The sequence below is a fragment of the Columba livia genome, chromosome Z (genome assembly GCF_036013475.1).
Source record: "Columba livia isolate bColLiv1 breed racing homer chromosome Z, bColLiv1.pat.W.v2, whole genome shotgun sequence".
Taxonomy (NCBI): domain Eukaryota; kingdom Metazoa; phylum Chordata; class Aves; order Columbiformes; family Columbidae; genus Columba; species Columba livia.
The window spans coordinates 39,798,906-39,823,557 of NC_088642.1; the positions used below are offsets into that span (position 1 = coordinate 39,798,906).

Genomic DNA, 24,652 nt, shown 5'->3' on the forward strand with positions numbered 1-24,652 from the left:
CTATAGTCCTTCAGCAGTTATCTGCTTGAAGGCATTGGAATTCTAAGGCCAATGGTCAAACAACATATGTTCTCATTTAATCATATTTTTATTTAATCGAAAGCTTCCTTAATCTTATCAAGCTCTTTCTTTATTATTTTAGTTCCCTCTCCTTTCAATGAATATATCAGACTTAATATTTGACATACTGTGGCAGATTGCAACCCCCCTCCCTCCTTCAGTATGGCACATCTCCCTCTTCCTCTGCTGCTTGAGGCTAACAGCTTCTTTTGTTTGGCCCAGAGCACCCTGGCTTCTGGGACATTAGAAGAAGGGAGTGCCAAGGCACACTGAGCCGCGCCCAGTGTAGGGGATGTTTGGAGGCTTTAGGGGCACCCACAGCCAGTGTGGGGGGTGCAGAGAAGCTTCTAGAGTGCCTACAGTCAGATCTGATTAGATAAAAACGGGCCTCTCGTAGAGACCCAGCCCCATTTTTGTGTGGGGGTCTCTTGGAGTACGAGCTTAGCCACTGCCGCCAGGAGAGCCCCCCTCCCTGGGATGGAGACTCCGCTTGCCTCGCCGCCACGGGTGTAAGTAAAACTTCTCGCAGGATTGCGAGTATATTTATACTTTTCGTGCACATATGCACATATAACTTTCCGTGCACATTTGCAAGCGTACTTTACATTATTTCCTCGCACAATCGTGAGTGTATTCTCCTCCCGTGCTTCCACATAAGCACGTGTAGGATTCCGTGCACATTTGCATGTGTAAGTAAATTAACCCTCGCAGGGCTGTGAGTGTATTATAAATTTACTCTCGCGGAATCGCAAGTGCACACTTTCCGTACTCACTACGAGTACGTGTATCTCTTTAAAAATAATCCCACACCGTGTTTAGGCAAGTGTGTACTCCTCCGGGACTTGGAGACGGCTCTGGCATTGTTTTGAGTGAAGCCACGTGCATGCACTCTGTGGACCGTCCCTCTCAATGATTTCCTCAACTGATATCCGAACCTGTATTTAAGTCACTTTTGGAGTGCTAAAACCCTGTTCCTCGCCGGTCTAATAAAAATTGTTTTTGGACCTTGTTGTCCCTTAAATTAACCTGCGAGGACTCTCCGTGACACATACATATACTTCAATATTTGATATTTTTTCCTCCATAATGCCATAACAATACAACTCAAGTATGTAATTTTCTCACATTTTTCTTATTCAAGGCTCTTTGCAAGAATTCAACACTGTCAGCCTACATCTTATTTGGTTTTCATTCTACTTCTGGGCAGAGGGGAAGTCTTTAATTTGTAAAACCAGTCATTCAAACATCACATTTTTTCATGCACATATATTAAATCTAGTCATAATTTTAAAATCCTTTTGCTTCGTTGGGATTTCTGAGCTGGATTCACATTTTACCACACTGTTATCATATGAAGAAACCTGAACACTGTGCAAAGTCAGTTTAACGTCACATGAAATCTAATTCAAAGTGATGCCATCTGATGCTCTTCTGTTCCTTCTGCTCCTTCCCTCCTCCAAAAAAATCAGATCTTGTATTGTTTACAAAAGCATTTGAAGCTTGATCTTGTCCTGTTTCATTGACTCTGGTTTTGATTATCAAACTCTTTTGTCTCACTTCTCTTTTCCAGTTGTTTTTATTCCCTCTGTTGTTCAGAGTCTTGTTGACATTCTGTAAGCTTCCATGAGGAGTGAGAGTCTCCTTTGCCTGGGAAGTTTTCACTGTACTGGTAAGGCTTTTTTTTTTTTTTTCTGCATCTCCTTCACTCTCTGAATCTTTTGATTTAGACTTATCAAGAATTGAAAAATCGTAAAATTGTCTTTTGAGGCTCAGGTAATTAAAAGCTTTGTACATTTCCCCCTCTCCTTTTCATAAAAATATGGTTTTCATATAATTCCTTCATTGATGTAAGACAGTACTCCTCGCAGAAATATAATATGCATCCGTATTTATCTTCCTCTGCTCAAATTTGTTTCAAAGTACTAAAAACATTGGTGGCTTCAGCACTGATTGTATTAAAATGTAAATCTGTTGATATGGAGTTTTTATTCAAGCTTATTGCTTTTAGTAACAGAATAAAGCACAATTTTTACCTTTATTGTTTATCTGCCACATTTTCAAGGCTATTCAGCTTTGGAGGACTTTAATTGCCCTGTTCTTTCATCTGAGCAGTGCTCTCAGACCACACAGTTCAGAGTAGAAGAGAAGGTTTAGCGCTTAAGTTCCTGCTGACTGGCATTGTATTAACTCTCTGTAATGTCACAGTCAGTAACAAGTAGTTTATGCCATTTCAGAGTTAATGATACAGGGCCCATTTTGTCTTTAAGATTACTGACTTTTGTTCTTACTAAACCAGGTTCTTTAACCCTCCCCATTTGTGAGTTTTTTCTCCCTATTCAGCTGGCCAGTGGTGCCAGTATATTTCTTAACAGAATCATGGACGTGGCTGCAATTCTGAGGACCATCAGCTCAGCTGTAATGCAAACATTTAACAAAGTATTGGCCCTTCTGCTGCAAGAGATGGACAGCCACACCACTGCCTGTGGAACAACAGAGCAACTGCCTATACTGGTCCTGAATGTTTTCTAGATCTTGTTAGATAAGCTGACATGAGTGGGTTCACTAGTTTAAATAAAGTAGGAAATAAATATTTTCTCTCTTAATTTTCTTCCCTTCCTATAAAGCACAGAAAAGCAGGAGCTAGTTTCAAAAGACATGTGGCCATACACACTTTTGTTGTGATCAGTGTGAATGTAGGTCTTTAAAATTTTCAAATCAGGGATATGTCTGTGCTGTCTTGGGAAAAGGTCACTAGCTATAGTGTGTGAAAACTGATGAGGAATGCAGGGATTATTTTCATAGCAACAAACATTATTTTGCTCAAATCAGTGCTTCAGCAATGTCTTTGAAACATGCCTACCCACCATTAAATTCAGAAACATAAGAGCTTTCCTAATCTCTAAATGCATTGAAACTATATAAAATTAATAAAAATACATTATTCCTTCTAATTTTATATGCCCTTTTACTATGGAAAATTGTTATTAATAAAAACAATTGAAATTACATTTTTGTTCTTGGTACTTGTACTATAAACAGAAGAATACATATTGAGTCATCCTTACATTGCCTTTTGGGGGAAGTGTTTGTGGGATTTTTCTAAGGTTACTATAAACACTGCATGTTGGCAATACAATACTGGTTAAAATTTTATTTTTAATATGAAAGGGTGAAAGAGAACATTTAATGTAAGAATTGCCTTAAGATTCCAGTTTTAAATGTTTCAGCTTAACTAGTTTATCCACTGTCTACCTGTCAATTTTCCTTCATTACCAAATGCCAATCCCAACTAATAAAAGGTAAACTGTCTTTTGGAAAGAAAAACAAACAAACAAACAACAGTTAGTTTTTGCTCTCTCTCTCTCATGTTTTACAGGATAACTTCTAAATATTTGTAAAATTACTCCATCTTTTTTGTTACATTACCTCTTTTAAGCATAAACTAGTAGAATATTGAAATATAAATTTCACCAAACGGTGGATTTTTTAAAATGAAATATGTAGGTAGAAGGTAAGCCTCTTGAATTTAAACTCAGGTATCCAAATAATATTAAAACCATTGTTCCTATTTCATATCAGCGCTGCTGCATTACATGTACAACTTAATTCTTTTCACTGTTTGTATGAGTTAACATAAGTTGTTCAGTCAGTTTGTTTCTGGGTCTACTGTGTATCAGCCAAGGATAGTCACTGCTGCTGGTGCTTTGGGAGCACTTTTTGTCTGAAATCTTTCTTTCAATGAAATATATGATCTTTAGACTTTGGAAAACAGTATATCAACTTCCTTAGTGTCCCAATACTCCTTAACTGCTTACTAATATATTTGCAGATTTGTGTTGATCCTTGGCTTCTTTTTACCCATCTCAAATCTGACTTATCTAAGTAACCTAAAGTCTTGTTGGCATTTTATTCTAGTCAGATTTCCTCTTATGGCAACATGTTTCTGTTTAAGGGTTGGGTTCAGTGTGGCAGCATGAATCCAGCTAAATCAGTAACATACATGGCTATCAACCTCAAGGAGAACATGAGTATATTTCTTCCATTATCAGCTACACCCATAATGTTTGTCAGTTTTTACATTGTTATATTAAATGCCCACCTTATTTATAAAGTACTCATAAAAGGCCATAATGTGAAAATAATATAGTTTCCATTTCCTCTGTCTTCATTCCAGTTTTCTGGCATGTTAGAGAGTTAGATTGCCATAGGAGAAAAGCAAACCCTCTTAAATAAACCACACATTACTTCTGCTGTGTCCCTCATGGTGTACTCAGAGACCAATAACCTCTATGAAACCAGATCTTTGAAACCAGATCTATGAACCAGATCTATGAAACCAGACTAGCCATTGAGGTGTAATTTCACAACCTTCTTACTGGCTTCTCCAAGGTTATTCACCAGATACTTCAAAAATGAGGATTTCCCAGCCAAAAGCTGAGCAGGAAAAGAAGAGGAGAAAGCAGCTGTTTGGCCAGCTGAGTACAAGTGGTACTCTTCCAGGAGTTGGACCAGCAGTAAGGAATTGACCTTGTTTCAAGGAAGCACAAGAATGAACTGTGATTTAATAGCTGAGATCACTGGACTGAACTTCTGACACACTTACTAATAAATTTAACTCCAGCAGGGTTTGATGTAAGACCCAGAGCAGACAGCAGAAAATGTAGCTTCTAACTCACAATGGAAGTAACAGTACCAAATGGAACTTACAGCATGATTCTTGGATTTTCCACCATGTTCCAAAACCTCAGAACTCTATGTGTTTACTTTTCTCCATCTCAAAAATGCCACAAGTTCTATGTCATAATACAGAAAAGACAGGAAAGGAAAAAAAAAAAAAAAAAAAAAAAAGAAAAAATCTGTTAAGGCTTTCTTACTCTTACTACAACTTTAGTTTTATTATTGTGCTTAGTTTTCCACTCCAGACTTGTTAATATGTGATGCACTCTGAAGTGTATTTCACACAAACAATAATTTCATCTCTGCTAAAGATGCAGCATTTCTATAAATCCTGTGTATAGTTCCTTCGCTATTTTTTGATCCCTTTATTCAAGGTTTTATAACAATTTAAAGGGAGTTAGTGCAGATTTTCTAAAATTGGTTTATCTAGGTAATTGAAAAGGTTATTTTAGAATGCTAAAAAGAAAAATAAATGCATTTATTTGTCATTTATCAAAAATAACTTTTAGTAAAGTTGTATTCCAGCTTTTTCTTTAGTCAGAAAGTTAAGTCAAACACTTGAGAATGTTAAATCACATTTTAAAGATAAAAACTATAATCTCTCAAAAGGGAAGGATTTGAGGCTAAAACACTCAGTTGTGGGAATGTTCAACAAAGGTGAAAAGCCACGTACTTTATCTACCAACTCATCTTGCCTTTTAAAACGTGTGACATTGGTGGACCACTGGAAAGCCACAGAAATTACTGGGCATCCTTTATGTAGCAAAACTCCTAAATCTATCTTTAATATAGGAGTGCCTAGATGGGTGTTGCTTTTCTTTTTTTTCTTCACGTGATTTGTTGAGTACTGTATAATGAACAGAAATTGGGATGAGGAGGCAGGAATGACACACATACACACACTGGCTCCAGGGGGCCAGAAGTGATAATGAGGAAAAATATAATACTTTAGCTGCATTCCCCACAGACAATGACAAAAAATCATTCTACACTTTCCCACCAAACCTTGCATTAGTACACAGAAGGTTGTTTTAATGATGCTAAACAGCTCTGCTTTACACCTTCTTTGTTTCAGCATCAGCATTCTCACGGTTACAGATTTCTCAGAATAAATTATTCAATCTGAATACTCAATTATCTTGCTTACAGAATAGGCATTCATATTAATGCATTTTCACTACTTTCAAAGGAGATTAAGAAAATCTCAGTATGGTATTCTTACTGCCTAGAGTAGTTTAAAAGGTTTAATTTTTATATTTTTTTTCTCTTACTTGTCTTTCTGAATGATATGGCAATCATTCAACTCAGTAAGACATTTTTCTTGAAAAAGAGTGAACAGATAGAAATGACAGAAGTGGTTGTTCAAACTTATCCAACCTGTTTGTCAATAGCCAGACAGGGCAGGTGGTGATACAGATTCCACTGAATTTTATTACAACTGAGGAATCTTTGCACTCCTAATATATTGATGGTATTTTCCACATTTATATCATAAAAATCCCTTGTCAATTTACTCTCTAGGGACAGATAAGGCACTGTGTCTTTCTCCTTCAACCAAAGGTAAAGTCTGTGTTGGAGTGCAGGTGGCAAGCAAGGAAAGTCTGAGCTATTATTTACTCTCTACTTGACAAAGACAGAAGCTGGAACATTCTTTAACATTTTTTTAGTCACAGAAGGGTCACAGATGCTCTATCACACCGAGCAGACCTTTTTACTGAAAAGCGCTTTGGGTCTCCAAAATCATCCGGCAAATGTATCTCAGTACTTCCAAAGAAGAGGTGCAGATGCCTATTACAGGACACTTCTTTCTTTTTCAGGGCAGAGTGCTTACACTTTTCCAATTTATATTAATGTCTCTAGTGCAGGAAAAGATAAGGGATAAATAATGTGAGTTCATTTTGCAGCTTTGTTTTCCTACAGTATCTGGATCCTTATCATGTAAGGTGTTTTCAATCAGGTACAGCTGCAAATGGTGTTCAGTGCAGATGTTGTGTGCTGCTTCATCAAAATTCAAAGGTAGTTCAAAATGCTTTCAGACACAGTAGAGGTGTTGAAATAAAGTCTCTCTGTACTTGTTCTCCATACCTACAGATATGGATACCACTTCTTGGTAAAAGTAATTGCAGTGCCTATTGAACACAAATATGTTCAGGACATTCAACCAGTAAACTACAACATGAATATATTGTTTGTGATTATCAAAATGCTGTCAAAAGAGGGAAAAAAAAAATCAAATGAAGTTTCCAAATGTAATTGGTTAAGAAATGTGAATTATGCACATATGGCAATGCCTCAACTCATAAAAGCAGACCACTTAATAAAAGCAGACCATATCAGTTTCTTTTCAAGCCAATGCAGAGAAGAGAGTAAGACCTGTTGTGAATGTGACCTGTGTTCTTACGGATCTCTGCAAATGCAGACTAACTCATGCCCCTTGTCTTTGACCTCTCATACCCCAATATCCTCTGATACACCATACTTGTGTATATCCAGTAACAGCTACTGGCAGCAGCAGTGGGACTGATGCAATGATAAACTCTCTTGTAGAACACAGCTAACCAGAGAATACAGCAGTAGATCCATAACACAATGTAACCAGTAACATTGAATATCTTCATCAGTGACACAGTGGAATAAAGTGGACCCTCTGCAAGTTTGCAGATGATGCCAAGCTGAGTGGTGCAATTGACAAACCTGAGGGACAGGATGCCCTGAAGAGGGACCTGGGCAAGCCTGAGAAGTGGGGCCATGTGAACATCATGAGGTTCAACAAAGCCAAGTACAAGGTCCTGCACCTGGGTTGGGCAACCCCCAGTATCAAAACAGGTTGGGGGATGAACGGATTGAGAGCAGCCCTGTGGAGAAGGTCTTGGGGCTACTGGTGGAAGAAAAATTGGACATGAACCAGCAATGTGCTTTGGCAGCCCAGAAGGCAAATCATATCTTAGGCTGCATCAAAAGGAGCCTGGCCAGCAGCTTGAAGGTGATTCTGTCCTCTACTCTGCTCTGGTGGAGCCCCACTTGGATGATCCAGAGGAGGGCCACAAAACAATCAGAGGGCTGGAACACCTCTCCTATGAGGACAGACTGAGAGAGTTGGGGTTGTTCAGCCTGGAGAAGAGAAGGGTCTGGGGAGACTTTATTGTGCCCCTTCAGTACTTAAAAGGGGCCTATGTGAAAGATAGGGACAGACTTTTTAGCAGGGTCTGTTGCAAGAAGACAAGGGGTAATGGTTTTAAACTAAAGGATAGGCAATTCAGGCTAGACATGAGGAAGAAATTTTTTACAATGAGGGTGGTATAATAATGGAGCAGGTTGCCCAGAGAAGTGGTAGATGCCCTGGTCATTGCATGAGGGTTGGACTAGATGACCTTTGAAGGTCCTTTCCAATCCAAACTATTCTATGAACACATTTGCAAGTCTTTCCTCCTGGAGCTGGCCTCAGGGCTAAGTTACATACAGCTGCCCTAGAAGGGTCATAATAGCTTTGAACTAAATGTTTTTCTTTTCTCCTTTTCCTGGATTACAATTACTCCAGGAATTATCAGAGAAATCTGATTTTAAGCTGCTTGTAGCTTACAGCTTGTCCTAAGAAGAATAGCTTATCTCATTCTCTTGGAAGACATACCAGTGTTTAGGCCAGCATCTGCAAATCAACAGTGAGAGTCTTTCACTTTGCATCAAGACTGATATAGAAGCCCATTACTCCATATACCTATAGTCAGTTGTAATATAAAGAACTTAATTTACCTGTCAGAAAAAAAAAAAAAAAAAGAAGTCAATATAGGGAAACTAAGTAGTATATATCAAAGATAAACCAGCTATGCCCTTTTTAAATTTTCTTCTCCTCTTATTTCTATCTTCAATACAATTATTTGTTTTAAAACTGAATTTAAAATAAAATCAGAATAATGTTTGTTCATTGAAAATTATTGCCCCTTAAATGCATGTTCTAACTACTGGGATAAAACCTATGTTCTGACATCCAATTCGAAGAAGCATTTCTGTACTGTAGAGGTAGTATTTGCACCATGTAATGAAAGGAATAGGATAACGATTATTTTTTTCTTATTGAATATGTAAGTAAATAGTACTGGAAAATCCTCATAAATAGTAAGTTTGGAAGTTATAGCTTCCCAGACAAGGCTTAACCCAAACATCAGTTCTTTTATTCAAAACAATATTTTTCTTTTAATTTTAGTAAGTGTGGATTATGCATTTTAGTTGGAACTAAGAGACTTTCTTTCTCCATACTATCAACATTCTTTGACTTGCTGACCCCAGAAATAAATTCTGAAATGGAACCGATGTCAGTGGCAGAATTTGAAGTTTTTTAATAATGGGTTGGACTACATGACACTGGGCCTGCTAGCAACAAATGTGACACACCTGTCTCAAAAGGGGAAAAGGATCCATCCTGGGGCAGGAGTTAGCAGGACTTATTGAGAGGGTTTTAAACTAGATTTGAAGGGGGGAAGAGGAGACAAACGTGCACAGCAGAGGCAGACCCAAGGGCAGTATGCCAGTGTTTGAGGGATGAGGAGCTAGTGAGGCTCCTCAGTGTGCCATCTCAGAGGGCGCAGAGGATGGAGAGAGATGCAGTAGCAAAGACACAAAGGTTATGGCTGTGTTAGAAACCATAGCAGTACCTGAGAATGGTCACAAAGGAACTAGGGTTTCTGACTGCAAAAAAGATGGTGGCAGGATCAATAGCCCACCTGAAGTCTGTCTATACAAATGCTGGAAGCCATTTTGAGGCAGAAAAATGATGCTGTATTAGGCATCACAGAAACACGGTGGGAGGACTCTCACAACTGGAGTGCTGCATTGGATGGCTATAAAATCTTCAGAAGGGACAGATGAGGAAGAAGAGGAGGTGGGGTAGCCCTGTAAGTTCGGGAGGTATATGAGGGTGATGATAGGGTTGAGTGTTTATGGATGAGAATCAAGGGGAAGGGCAACTCCTGGTGGGAGCCTGTTACAGACCATCCAACCAGGCTGAAAAGTCAGATGAAATATTTTGCATGAAGCTGGGAGAAGTCTCTCAATTGGTAGCCCTTGTTCTCATGTCAGTCTTCAACTTACAAGATGTCTGCTGCAAATACAACATAGCAGAGAGAAGCAGTCTAGGAGGCTCCTGGCATGTATGGAAGACAACTTCATAACACAGCTGTTTAGTAAGCCTATGAGGGAAGGCACCTTACTGGGCCTCTTGTTTGCAAACAGAGAAGTGTAGGAACGAGATAAGGACTCAGCAAAACAAGTCGATTCAATGTGAATCACGCTAAAGCCATTTATTACAGAAACAAGTCTCCTTATATACGTAACTATATTCTAATCACGCGTCCACGCTCCAAGCATGGATTCACTAAATGAGTATTGTGGGCTGTCCATGTGCTGGAGTCTCACTGATGATACATCTGGTGATTCATGCCACGCCAGGACCCCGGTGATTGAGGAACACCCCTCTCTCTCACAGCAGATTCTGTTCTCAGCTTCTCTAAAAGGCCTTGAGATTCCTTTGAGCCTGACTAATTCAGCAACAAATCTTTATCTATCAAAACCCCTCCACACTTCCCCCTTTCTTTTTCTTGAATTAGGCCCCATCAACCACACGGCGAATCATTTTTGAAATGTACTGCAACACAGAACACGTGATTAACTACATAATTACAATTACATATAATGCAGTTAAACCTTATTTACTAAGATCAAACAACTACCTGCCTATTCTTAAAACCTTAATTCCATTGTAACAACATTATCAACACACTATTTTAATAGGTTCAAAATAACCAGACAAGTTAATACAATATTTTCTCTTAACCTCCTAAATATCTATAACTGCGCATTTTATAGAGTAATATACTTAATACCATCAGTATATACTAATAATTGAATTAATATCTTAAAAGTTATCTTAACCTATTTAAAAGATCAATAGCTTAACCTTAATATCCCTTCTAAAACCTTATCAGTTGCTAAACTTAGATTACTATGGAAGAGATATCTCATAGTTTTATCTTATCTATGCATTGACTATCTGATCATAATATCACCCTTTTGAATCTCCTGCTGATTGTTCAAATTGCCATTCTCCACAGAAGATACACCACCTGCTTGCTAATAGGCTTCTAGACCACCAGGTCTGTGAGCATCTATAACACAGAATTAGGATCCATGGTTTACATCTGAAACAGCCCTCACAACTTATCTCCCTCCTGCCCATATGCATCCATTGAATCTTTGTTGAATCCACTTCAATCCTCAGCCTGTAATGACACAAACATAACCTTTTCCCCAGGTTATCAACTGATGAGGCCTTTTTCATTGACTAGTAATTTGACCATAACTAGTGTAGGTTATTTCTGATTTAGCATGGTTTTGGGTCATACTTGCAAAGTATTTCATCACATACAATGCTTTTGATAATTTGTTTTGTGGCGTTTCCCCTACTTCCCCCCTTTTTTTATATAAAAACAAACAAACAAAAAAAAAATTCAGAACCAGATACATACGTTGGATCTTGACTACGTACTCAAAATCACAAATTAAATTTAGAGGTTCCTCCTTAAAAAGCTCTAAGTAATGTAAAGCTGTGCCAAGTTCTGCTAATTGGGTTGAACCTTCAATATTTTTTACAGAATGATGCCAATTGTTATCTTCACACCAAACCACTACAGTTTTATGAGACTTCCCAGAACCAGCAACAAAAACTTTGCAAGTATGTAAGATCAGACCAAATACAAGTATGGCCTATGACCTGATGTTAAAGACTTGCAGGTTCTGCAGCAATTTACATTTAGGCATGCCAAAAGCTGTGCTGTTAAGAAAACCAGCTAGTGCAATTTACAAAGACATAGATTACAAATTAAAAAAATCAGAATTCAATTTCACAAATGGTACATATATGACAAAAGGATCGTGGCCTATTAAGACTTAAATTCATTCCCTGCATTTTCTTGATTAGAGTGACAATTGGTATATCAGTCTGTCAGCATTCTCATCATACTGTCCCACAACAGCCACAGGTTGTTTCATAGACAAATCTGCAAGTCCAATCGATTGCAGTCAGCCTGTAATGTTGCCATAAATTCATTCCTCAAAGTTTGCAACTCCATTTTGGCTGTCATATTTATTGGATATTGTTTTCCCTTACCGGATCGAAGTCCTGTTTCAGATCAATCAGTGTAGTATTTGCTTTATAGAAACATTGGCTGTTAATACTAGTGGAAATACAGCATTTGAAATTTCCTTGGAGATTTCTCACTTGCAGCAAGCAGATCTGCACCATCCCAGCAGCTTCTTGTAGGCCATGCAACTGAACAGAATTCTCAGAAAACATTATTTGAGCTTACAATTTGCTTAACAAATCTTAATGTAAGAGAGGTATAGGACTTTCTGGCAACTATAAGAATTCATGTATTAAAACTTTGTTCCAAATTTGGCATTCTATTGGTCTCAAAAAACGGCCTTTCTTTCATTCTCTCCCATGACCTCAAAAACTAGCATGGTGAATTTACTAAGAAGTCTCTTACAACTAATTACCACAGAATAAGTCTATTAACAAATTTTTGGTTTAATTTTCCAGTTTCATTAGAACTATGGGTCTGCTAAGGATGCCTTTAAACTTCACCCTCGGACTGCTCCATTCAGTATTACATCGCTGCAGTGCGGGGGAGAGGCACAGGGCTGCTTGCAACTAGTAAAACAATTAACTCACATTCTGGACAAGCTGCTTGATTTTCAGAGAGGCAATACACAGGAGCACATAATATGTACTGTAAAACTCGCAAATAATATGTTGATAGCAAACATTAGCATTCTCTACTGCTAATCTCAACACTAGTGCTTCCTTAGCTTCTAAGTTTTCGACCTGCTTACTGATGGCCTCTTGAAGGTGGTCAATAAATTGCACGTAATTCTTATTGGGACCCTGATTAATAGTTGCAAATGATTTGGCTGCTTTGTTGGTTTCAGACACCTTTCTCATGGCTTGATATGCAAGATCTGTTGACTGCCTCAGGATTTCAGAAACTTGTCATGTCTGTAGCTGTGGTGTGTCAATTAGTGTCTCTTTCAGGAGTTGTGGGATACCTGCCCCTTTCAATGAATACCCTTTCCCGTCATGATCAGCATGACCGCGTTGCTGACTGTTGGATTCACTCGCTAATAACTGATCTGATTTTTCACACAGTTCTTTTGCCCAGTTCTTATCCGGCGACTGCTTCTCCTCCAGCGTAGGAGTTAGAGGGGTAGAAGGTGGTAAAGGCAGACAGGAATCAGTAAAAGGACTGATATTAGACTTATTTACGACTTTAGCATTATCAGCTTTCACCAGTTCTTTTGACAAATAATCTGACTCCAGTTCCTTGAACTGCTTAGTCTCTTTAGGGTCGTGTGATGGTATGGGGGCCCATCTGCTGAGTGATTTTCCTCCCTCTGCCCCAGACTGCTGTATCATCGGGGGTGCCAACGGCACAACAGGGGTTGGGGCAGGAAGGGGATCAAAGACACGAACTGGGTAAGCTTCACAGTTATTTTTAGAGTTCTTATCAGGCTGTAACGCTGTAAAAATTCCAGTAACCGCAGCCCGTTCGGCCTTAAGTTCTTTTAAAGCGGACAATATAAGCTTCCAAGTAGTCGCTAGTGATTTAGCTTTTTTATCTCCGTCGCTAACCTTATCCCATAACTTCTGCCCTATATCATCCCAAAGTTCAATTTTTAAAGCTTTTTCAGCTTCTATCGGGTAGCCGTTAGTTCTACACCAAACCAACAGTCTACAGATGTTATTTTCTTCATATTTAAGTCCTCTCATAGAGAGAATATGCAGGAGGAGTTTAGCTATGGCTTCTTCCTCAGAGGATATATTTTGCCCCATAACTTCACTCTTCCCTCCTCCTGCTCCCAGCCGCTCACCCTTTACAGTGACTTCTTCAAAAAATGCGGAATGTCCATACGCTTCTGCCCGGTCTTCAGTCCAGCTGATCCGCCTCCAGCTGGGCCGCTCCAGGCTTTTCCCCCACCTCAGTGGTACGCCGTTCAGAGTATCACATCGGGGTCACCATTTGTAGGAACGAGATAAGGACTCAGCAAAACAAGTCGATTCTATGTGAATCACGCTAAAGCCATTTATTACAGAAACAAGTCTCCTTATATACGTAACTATATTCTAATCACGCGTCCACGCTCCAAGCATGGATTCGCTAAATGAGTATCGTGGGCTGTCCATGCGCTGGAGTCTCACTGACGATACATCCGATGACTCACGCCACGCCAGGACCCCGGTGATTGAGGAACGCCCCTCCCTCTCACAGCAGATTCTGTTCTCAGCTTCTCTAAGAGGCCTTGAGATTCCTTTGAGCCTGACTAATTCAGCAACAAATCTTTATCTATCAAAACCCCTCCACAGAGGAGGACTCATGGGTAAAGTCACAGTCAGAGGTTGCCTTGGTTATAGCGATCATGAAATTATCGCATTTTCAATTCTTGGAGAAGTAAGGAAGGCAGTCAGCAGAACTGCTACTTTGGACTTCCGAAGGTCAGACTTTGATCTGTCTAGGACGCTAGTTGGCAGAGTCCCTTGGGAGGCAGTTCTGAAGGACAAAGGAGTCAAGGAAGCTTGGTCTCTCTTCAAGAAGGTAAGGAGCAGGCTGTGGCCATATGCTTGAAGGCAAGCCAACAGGGAAGAAGGCTGGTCTGGCTGAATAAAGAGCTTTGGCTGGAACTCAGGAATAAAAGGAGAATTTACAACCTTTGGAAGAAGAGGAAGATAACTCAGGAAGACTACAAGGATGCTGTGAAGTTATGCAAGGAGAAAATTAGAAGGGCCAAATCCCAACCGGAGCTGAGCCTGTCTACTGCTGTGAAAGAAAACAAAAAGTGATCTTATAAATACATCAGCAACAAAAGGAGGGCTAAGGAGGATTACAGGCCCATCAGTTTGACATTGATACCAGGGAATGTCATGGAGCAGATCATCCTGAGTGCCATCAAATGGCACATAAAAGACAACCAAGTGATCAGGCCCAGTCAGCATGGGTTTGGAAAAGGTAGGTCCTGCTTGACCAACTTGACCTCCTTCTATGACACGATGACCTGCTTAGCGGATGAGGGAAAGGCTACAGATATTGTGTACCTGTACTTTAGTAAAGCCTTTGACACTTTCCCACAGAATTCATGGCTTTAACAGGTGTACTCTTCTCTGGGTAAAGAACTGGCCGGACGGCTGGGCCCAAAGTGTTGTGGCGAATGGAGTCAAATCCAGATGGTCATGAGTGGTGTTCTGCAGGACTCAGTATTGGGTCCAGTTCTCTTTAACATGATCTGATTGAGGGGATTGAGTGCAGACACAGTAAGTTTGCAGATGACACCAACTTACGTGGGAGTGTTGATCTGCTTGAAGGTATGAAGGCTCTACAGAGGGATCTGGAAAATAATAGTTTGCCCACTAAAGTTGCACTGAAGTAGAAAATCAGATAGACAAGAGAGTATGGTAAAATCAGAGTAAGAAGGACTATATATGTATTAACTCTTGTCAATTGTACACCCACGTTGCGTAATTCAATACTGGAAGAAATTTCACTAACTGGATAAAATAGAAACAAGCATCGAAAAATCCATTGTGAATAAATGTAAGATTGGTCTTATTCTTACTGAAGAGGACCTGACTTTTTATTGACTCGCTTTAGATTTTCAAAATCACTAAGTGCATTGATCCAGATAAACCTCTGGATCAAAGAAGAACATAAATTGTAGAAGTCTGGGATGTGAAGAAGGCAAAGTATGTGTATCCCAACAGTATAATCTAGACTATGAGATCACATACTATTAAACTCAGTGTAATCAAAAGAAATACTCATTTCAGTATGTAATGATTCAAAAAAGTATCTAAATATGGTCAAATGTAGTTCAAGTTGGCCCATTAGGAACAGTCAAATAAGAAGACGTATATTAAGAAGTCACTACAGAAGGATCTGGGCTGGCTGGATTGATGGGCTGAGGCCAATTGTATGAGGTTCAACAAGGCCAAATGTCAGGTCCTGCACTTGGGTCACAACAATTCCAGGCAGTGCTGCAGTCTCAGGGAAGAGTCACTGGAAAGCTGCCTGGCTGAAAAGGACCTGGGGGTATTAGTCAACAGCCAGCTGAACAGAAGCCAGCATTGTGCCCAGGTGGCCAAAAAGGCCAACAGCATCCTGGCTTTTATGAGTAACAGTGTGACCAGCAGGACTAGGGTTCGGTGTGGGAGGCCTCACTACAAGAAAGACATTGAGGTATTGGAGACACTTCAGAGGAGGGTGATGAAGCTGGTGAAGGGTCTGGAAAACAAGTCTTACAAAAGCAGCTGAGGGAACTGGGTCTGTTTAGCCTGGAGAAAAGGAGGCTGAGGAGAGACCTTATCGCTCTCTACAACTACCTGAAAGGAGGTTGTAGCATGGAGGGTGTTGGCCTCCTCTCCCCAGTGGCAAGTGATAGGACAAGAGGAAATGGCCTCTTGCTGCTCCAGGGGAGGTTTAGGTTGGATATCAGGAAGAATTTCTTCATGTTTCCATGGGTTGTCAGGCATTGGAATAGGCTTCCCACTGAAGTGGTTGAGTCACCATTGCTGGAGGTGTTTAAAAGATGCATAGATAGGGGCATAGCTAGGGCAAGTGTTAGATTAACGGTTGGACTTGATGCCCTTGAGGGTCTCTTCCAACCAAAATGATTCTATAATCCACAGGCTTTAAACTATCTCAAAGAATCATGAAGACAGCTTTTTAACCTTTGTCTGCTCTTTGACTTGACTTTCTAAGTGAATAACTAGACTACACTAGGAGTCATAGCAAAGAGCGTTAGAGCATTAGAGTCCTCTGAACCTAGCCTTACATCTTAAACCTGGGGCTCTTTCTCTCGGAAAATCTTTTGAACTGTGTAATAAAGCAAGAGCAGTTGTCTCTCAGAATATCTCACTTCTACAACTGCATTTTTTGCAGTGTATTTTTAAAACTACCCTCCTGTGTAGAGCACAAATGAAAACATTAGAAACAACATTAATTAGCACAATGCTGACCACACCCTCCAGTTCTTACCTCTCCACTGGTACTTTTGAGGATTTGTCAACAGTTGGACTGCCACACAAAACAGAGTATCACTGTTTATTTGAAGATTTGGGTTGCCAAAAGACGATTCTGGATTGGTTCCTATGTTCCTTATGTTTTCCTTCACATAACTGTGGGATACTTCTTATCCTCCAGGAAAAAATGAGTTGAATTTTTCCAACATTCACCAATGTATTTCCAAAAGTCAGGGCTTGTTAAAAAATATCACTGTGTAAGAGGAAAAGCAAATGTATGGAAAGTTTGCTTATGTCCCTGGATGAGACTTTCCTAAATATAACATCTGAACATTTACAAATTAAATTATAGAGAAGGAATAAAACTTCTGTCACTTTTTGTCTCCCTGGCCCTCTGTCTGCCACCCACTGCACATATATTCCACATCACAGAAAAGGAAAAAATAGCATATACATCTATGGGAGTTTTATATCTATTTTGTTTACATATATATAAAGCTTTCCCATAGGAACTCATCATACCAGCTGCACTCAATGGTGTTAGAATCTCTCCTCTGCTCTTAGCTCTGAGCTATTTTTCCATCCAAGTATTTTGACTTCTTAATGTTTTATTTAGATAACTTTGTTCTCCAAACCTCTTTTCCCAGATATCTTCAGTCATAGTATGATTCTCATACATCTGTATTTTTTGAAACTTGGTCTAACCTAGGTCTTAAACATGGCCAGCTAAGTATTTCATACCCTTTGATAGGTACTTTTTCAAAGATTTAATGACTATTATAGCAGCTGTGTTCTAGATATCCTTCTGATGAATTAAATATTTTCTTATAAGCCCTGTACATTGTTTATTGAGGAAAGCATATATGCAGTTTTCTACTTAGTGCAGTTTTCTAAATTATAAACTTACTATTATTACATTCCTTGGCAATAAAATGTTAATTAAATTACATGTAAATTAAATAGAGCAATACTCAACCTGTCAAATCAAAATAAACATTATACTACCTGAACTGTGGTCTATTCTTTCATTAATATGCAGGATAATATATACCAATATTTTTTTCCTTTTTTTTTTTTTCCCTTTCTGTAACCCATGCCTATCATAAGTACACTTTTCTTCCTGCAGCCTCTCCCTTGCCTTGCGTAGTAGCATGCTGGCAGATGGCAACCTCTATTATGCACACGTATTATGTGCTTTCCTTCACTGTTTATTTAAGGTCATATGTAGTCCTGTGCATTTACCAATACCACATGTGAGTGCTCGGAGTTCACAAGTATTACTATTACTTGTCCTTATCATGCTGCAGTTAGGATCAGTGAACTGATTGATTTTAGCACACCAGAACTGGGCAGTATTTTTTAATGAAACTGAAAGAAATTAGTAATTGGCTCATTTGAACATACATAGTTCCTAGTATTTTCTAACTGCTGCTATGTCAGCAGATTACATGGTGTAATTTCTAAAAAAAAAAAAAAAAACCTTTGCTATTCCATTAGCTTTTTTATAGTGGTGCTTTCTCAGATATAACCTAAATGTAGTCATGTGATTATTTTGACATGAGGTTTTAAAAATGAAAAGCATTAACCTTTATAATCTTATATACAAGGGGCATTTTTGAACTATCCATTCAAATAAATCCATCTACAATGGACAAGATTCAAAATTCCCATGCATGCATCCCCAAAACTGACTATTAATTGGAGAACTCACTTTACAGTACTTTATAGTGATGTTATTGAGACCTCATAATACACAAAAAAGACTTTACAATGGCAACAATATGAAGAAACAGATAGTTTAAGGAATTCTTAAAAAATATAGTCTAAAAGGAATTTTATCTTTTTTTTCTACATTTTTTTTCTAATTCACCTGATCCCATTCTAATGTCACACAGAATCACATAATATTAGGGATTGGAAGGGACCTGGAAAGATCATCTATTCCAACCCCCCTGTCAGAGCAGGAACACCTAGATGAGGTTACACAGGAACACATCCAGGTGGGTTTTGAATGTCTCCAGGGAAGGAGACTCCACAACCCCCCTGGGCAACTTGTTCCAGTGTTCTGGCACCCTCACTGCGAAGATGTTTCTCCTCATATTTAAGTGGAACTTCCTGTGTTCCAGTTTGTACCCATTGCTCCTTGTCTTATCATTGGTTGTTACCGAGAAGAGCCTGGCTTCATCCTCGTGACACTCACCCTTTATGTATTTATAAACATTAATAAGGTCACCCCTCAGTCTTCTCTTCTCCAGGCTAAAGAGACCCAGCTCCCTCAGCCTTTCCTCATAAGGGAGATGCTCCACTCCCTTAATCATCTTTGTGGCTCTGTGCTGGACGCTCTCAAGCAGTTCCCTGTCCTTCTTGAACTGAGAGGCCAAGAACTGGACGCAGTATTCCAGATGCGGTCTCACATCCACCCCTGGACATTACTCAACACATTGTAGTTGCTCTCTCACATAAAGAGCAACTCCACCACCTCACCTTGCTGGCCTGTCTTTTCTGAGAAGGACAAAGCCAGCCATGACCACATTCCAGTCATGTGAGCTGTCCCACCATGTCTCTGTAATTGCCACCAGATCATAATCTCCTGACCAAACAGAGGTTTCTAACTCCTGCTTATTCCCCATGCTGCGTGCATTGGTGTACAGGCTTTTCATGGAGCCAGCTGAGCACAGTTATTTTGGACATCTTAAGGTTTTTTTTCTTTTTTTTCTCTGTCTTTATTTAAAGTACCATCATTATGCAGACTCCTTGGTTACCTTGGTGGAACCTGCAAAAGTTATCCCTGAAATCTGTGACATATTGAACATTTTATTATGACCTCTCTAATTTTAAATTGTATAGTCTTAGAATTTCACACCTTATAGTCTGGTTTCTATCGAATAGCACCGACAGACTCTTCTTGCAAAATCACTAGTCAGTCTTCAGTTTCTAGCACCATAGGTTTCAGTTTTGTTGAACAAGAGGTTCACACCTTCCAGACCCATTCAGTCTGGGATGAATGAAAAGGAGTAACATTTTACCTTAGGTTGATAGGTCAGCTGTTCCTCAGAGAATTGAGGGAGTATTCATGCCTTATACAATAAATTTTGAGACCTTGTGAGATATTCAAAGTATATCTTTGCTGACCCACACTGAAGAAATATTAATTAAATTTGGTTTAGAGAAGATGGAGAGAAGGGCTACAAGGATTTTTGAGGGAGAGAAATATCCTTTTTATGAGAAGAAGCAAGAAAAATTTGACTTTCAGAGTCTGTTCATAAAAAGACAGGATCTGAGTTCTGCCTAGAAATGAATCTCCACAAATATAGAAATATTATGCATAAATGAATCTGTAAGCTGATATAAGAAAGGATGCATGGGATGGATTGTAAGAAAAAAAACATCTTGCTATTGGAGGATTTAAATTTCAAAGAAACCTGCCTTCATACATAATTTACCTGGTATCTAACAGAAATCTAGCTATTAATAATTTTAAGATGGACTATACGAAACATTGAAAAATGTATTTCCATTTCCTTGATTCATGGCAAGGAACAGAACATACTGAATCTTCAGGTCTCATCTTCTCATGATGCTTACCTCCCTTGGTCTGCTAAAACAGGATCACTGGTTGGTTGATCATGCTTTTTAGGACATTTGTTAACCTGTGTTAAAGTCCTAATGTGGAAGACTTGTAATGGTAAAATACAACAATTCTCTTCTTACACGTTAACAGGTAATTAAAAAAAATGCTTTTTATCTGACATTGTGCCTTATATTTTTTCATAAACTAAATACAAGATAGGTTCAGAGAATTTATTTTGCTTTTAAAACTAAAGCCTGACACATGTAGAAAATGCTAGGAAATTTAAAATCTATGGGTTTGCAGCACAATATCTATGGCCATAGCAACAGCATATGACGGCTGCCATAATGAGAACCTTGTATTGAGGAGGTACTGGTCACCTTAGAGAGATGCAGTGACAAGAGGAGGTGCAATTTAAAATGGAGGATGGCCAATGTAATGCTCTTTCCTGTGACAGGTGGTTGCTTTGCTTTGATAATATTTTGGGATGACAGGAGTAATTATTTCAATGTGCCATAATGAAATGTGTCAAAATCCATATCCTCACAAAAATATCATAACAAAAACATCTTAGCAGTAACTCTTCACTGAATGTCTAAGGACTGTAAGCTTTAAAAAATCCACAGTCTAATGAGACAAGTAGCAAGTGCCTCCAGGGCATTTTCTTTTTCTAATACTCTCCAACAGAGACATGTCACTCAGATATGCTGTTTCCTTTTTGCTTTCAAACAATGGACACACATGCTGTGTGTTCCTCTTGTGGTATATTCTTCTTTTCTGTGCTCATAAACAGTTACTAAACATATGTCATTTCTGTGCATGTGTGTGTACATACGTGCATAATTTGTATGATGTAATATTTGCATATAATTACAACAGTCAATTACTCTTCCCATAATACATTACGGAGAGACATCTGGGCAAGTGTGAATAGTCTTTTTGCTATATTTCTGTTTATTAGGCACATAGAAATACTATTGCAAATTTCAATGTAAGCAGGTGCTTGCCATAGAATAATAACCTTGCAAATAAGGCTGGACTCCACATGGAATGGGCATATTCAAAGCACAAAACAGAAGAATAAAGATAAAAAATTAAAATAAGTGGAAATGAAGGAACATGTACTTCTGTGGTGTATAAACAATCTCACTTTACTTAAAAAAAAATAAAAAAATATTCCTATTATACCCAGGCAACTAAATTTGTTCTGAAAGTCAATCATCTGTAGAACTGTTAAGGTTGTATTGGTGGTTGGACAAAATACAGATTATGGGACAGATTTTCATAGAGACTTTTCTCCAGTCAGTAGAGTATCTGACAATATAATATTGAGAGCTGGTTAGAAACTAGTTGTAGTGCTAAAAGAAATAGATTTTAAGCTATTCTTTTTTTTATTAATTTATAGAAGTGGCATTTATTTTATTTAGGCTAGTAATCTCATACTTTGCTATTGTTTTCATACTAGGATTGTGATAGAGATCTGCTGCCAGGTAAACTGCTAAAAGATGAAGTGTTATTTAACACAGGGATTCTGCTTATTGGTATTCCTATTAACAATTCTGGAAGAATTTTTTTTTACTGAATTCAAATCCTTGCAGAGCAACTTACTTTAGTAAGCGTGAAAATGACAGGCATACTGTCTCCTCTCACAAATACTGTGAAAACTTGTGATTTAATGATTTATTGTGAATGGATTTCCCTTAAAATACATTAAAATTGATTAAATTACCAGATGGAGCCTCTTGCTTTGTTTATTATGTTTATTTATATATTCCAAGTATGTATTTATACCAACACGTAACAAGGAAAAAAGGTAAAGTTTGTTCATTTTTCTAAAGTAAAAACAACTTACATGAACACATACAGATACATATCTAAAGAATTTTAAAATATTTTACATGGTAGAGAATTGTAAGGAAGGGGAAAATCAGATATAGACCTGGGTTTCAGATGGTGTTGATCCTCCTCACTCTAACTATGGCAAATGGAAATTATGAATTTGGGTTATATATAAGGCAGCTTTTACCATTTCCTTTGTGATTATTTGGAAGGCTCTAGTGTACACCTTATCTGTATGCTGGCAAAAAGCAGATTTATAACAGGATCACAGTGAGAATGTGTGTCTTCCAGTATTGTGTGAGTGTATATGGAGGACAGAAACAGAGAGAAATCAAATATTCCAGTGTCTATGGCCATGTAGCTTCTCTTTTTTATGTTGCTGTATTCATTTAAGTGCTTTATTCTGACATATCATAAATCAACATTACAAGCTGGCAAGCAGAGATAAATAGTAGCAAAGGTCTTTTTATGCTATTTTTGTGCTGTTAAATACTTTGGAATCTCATTTTTGACATCTTAAGGCTGAAGTATTATATATTCAACAACTTTATTTAAATACCCAGATGAATGGTGCAGAACACACTCCTAAAGTGAAAGGACCTTGTAATCAACATCCACATTCATACACACATGCTCATGCAAAGAGAGAGTATCAAAATGAATTAAACTCACCAGCTTTCCCTTCAGTTCTGTCTTTTATTGGAAAGGATAATGTCTGCTTCTCCTCACAGAAAATACAAAGAAAGCAACTAGGGGAAAAAGCAATCTTCTTTAATAGAAGAAATTGGAAATAATCTTTAACAGAAGAAATGGAAAATATTTATTTCTGAGGGTTTTGTTAACTTTGTTTGCATGTTTCTAAGCTTCAAAATAACCTTTTTTTTTCTTTTCTAAATACAATAAGTCAAGCAAGTAGAGTTAGCACTATTCTTTTGCTCTGAAAGTATGATATTATAATACTAGAAGTAAAAGCAATCATAATTGAAATAATTATAATAATAATGGAAGTGCAGGCAACATCCTGTCATCCTCAGACCAGCCAGAAATGCCTCAAAGTACAGGAAAAATAGATGCAGTAATTTAGAATGCAGCAACAGATAATAACTACAGAATATACTCCGAATGTCTGGATTTACTTCAGATCAATAGAAAAAGTGAATTCTGTAATGAAGACTCAGTTGAGATCAGAAAATTATTTCCCTGCAGAAAAGGGAGCTTTTATGCCCCCCACTATCTCCTCCAATTAGAACCAGACAGTGTAGCTTACATTCTGGTGAAACTGTCATATTAGCACATTTGCCTAGTCAGAGAAAACCTCCTCCAGTCAGAGAAAGACCCTTTCATAAGTCCTTTTTCCTATAAAAGTGGCAGCCTAGTCAACCACTGAAAATCATGGATTTTTACAGTAATGCATATGTCATTCTCTGTGTAATTAAAACTTTCTATAGGATACATAAGACCCTGCCTGCATGCCATCCTAGATGAATGTTCTCTGCTAATCACAGTTGTGACAGCACCACTTCTCTCTTATCAGGAGAACTGAGTCCCTAAAAAAAGGCAAACTAGGAAAACTGAGACTCTGCAGAATGAACCTAAGACCTCACAAATTGCCTACAAAATTCACTGAGTACTCTGGTTATACGTGACATAAATATTTTACATACATCCTGGTTTATGACATCTCTCAGAAGGTCTAGTGACAATCGGAGACATTTAGGGTGGCCTTGTTTAACCTTTCAGCAAATATACACAAAACCATATTTCCAGAGAATCTAGTGGGTTTTGTGAAAAGGCTTTATTTTGTTGACTCGTTTCACTAGGGAAAAACAGAAATAACTATTTCAATGAAAATGGATTGCCTTAATTATGCCAAATTTTTCCATTATGAAAATTTTCCAGATAAGGAAAACACAGATGAAAACACATAAATGCTATTTTACTTGTTAAAGCCGGCATATGTGGGGAAGAAAAAGAAAGTCCCAGTCCTTTGACTGGAAAAACCAAAAGCATTAAAACCACAGGAGAACATAAAAAACAGGTCAAATACACTAATGGAACTAAAAAATATGTTTTTTTTCCCTATTTGTTCCTCCTAGTTGTCTGAGGCTGAAGCATGGAGGGGTCAGTGAGGGAAATAAATTACCTCTGGCATCTATCAGGACTCAAAGTCACTTTTGCAGCTTCTTCATTGAACCCATCATGGTAGACAGCTACTCCCAGAAGTTATCATTTTATGAGCTTCCTAATGCAAGAGGCTGGATGAAAGCTAACTAATAGTACTTCATTTGTACAACATTGTGAAGGTACATATAAAGAGAAGTGATGGCTGTATTATTTTAAAATATCTTGTAATAGCATACAACATGATAGCAAATTATTTCCCTCAATAAATTAAAATGAAAGTAATAAAGAATCAGATTCTTACTAATAGCCGATAACCAGGCAGT

At 38.3% G+C, this 24,652-nt stretch overlaps 1 long non-coding RNA gene across 1 annotated transcript in view; it reads left to right on the forward strand.

Annotated features, from left to right (window-relative positions):
- The first annotated feature begins 376 nt into the window (after positions 1-376).
- Positions 377-24,652, forward strand: part of LOC135577396 (uncharacterized) — an 84,602-nt gene continuing 60,326 nt past the window's right edge. Inside the window, exons 1-2 of the long non-coding RNA XR_010469170.1 lie at positions 377-569; positions 1,631-1,729. This is a non-coding gene — a long non-coding RNA (uncharacterized LOC135577396). The remainder of the gene's footprint in view (positions 570-1,630; positions 1,730-24,652) is intronic.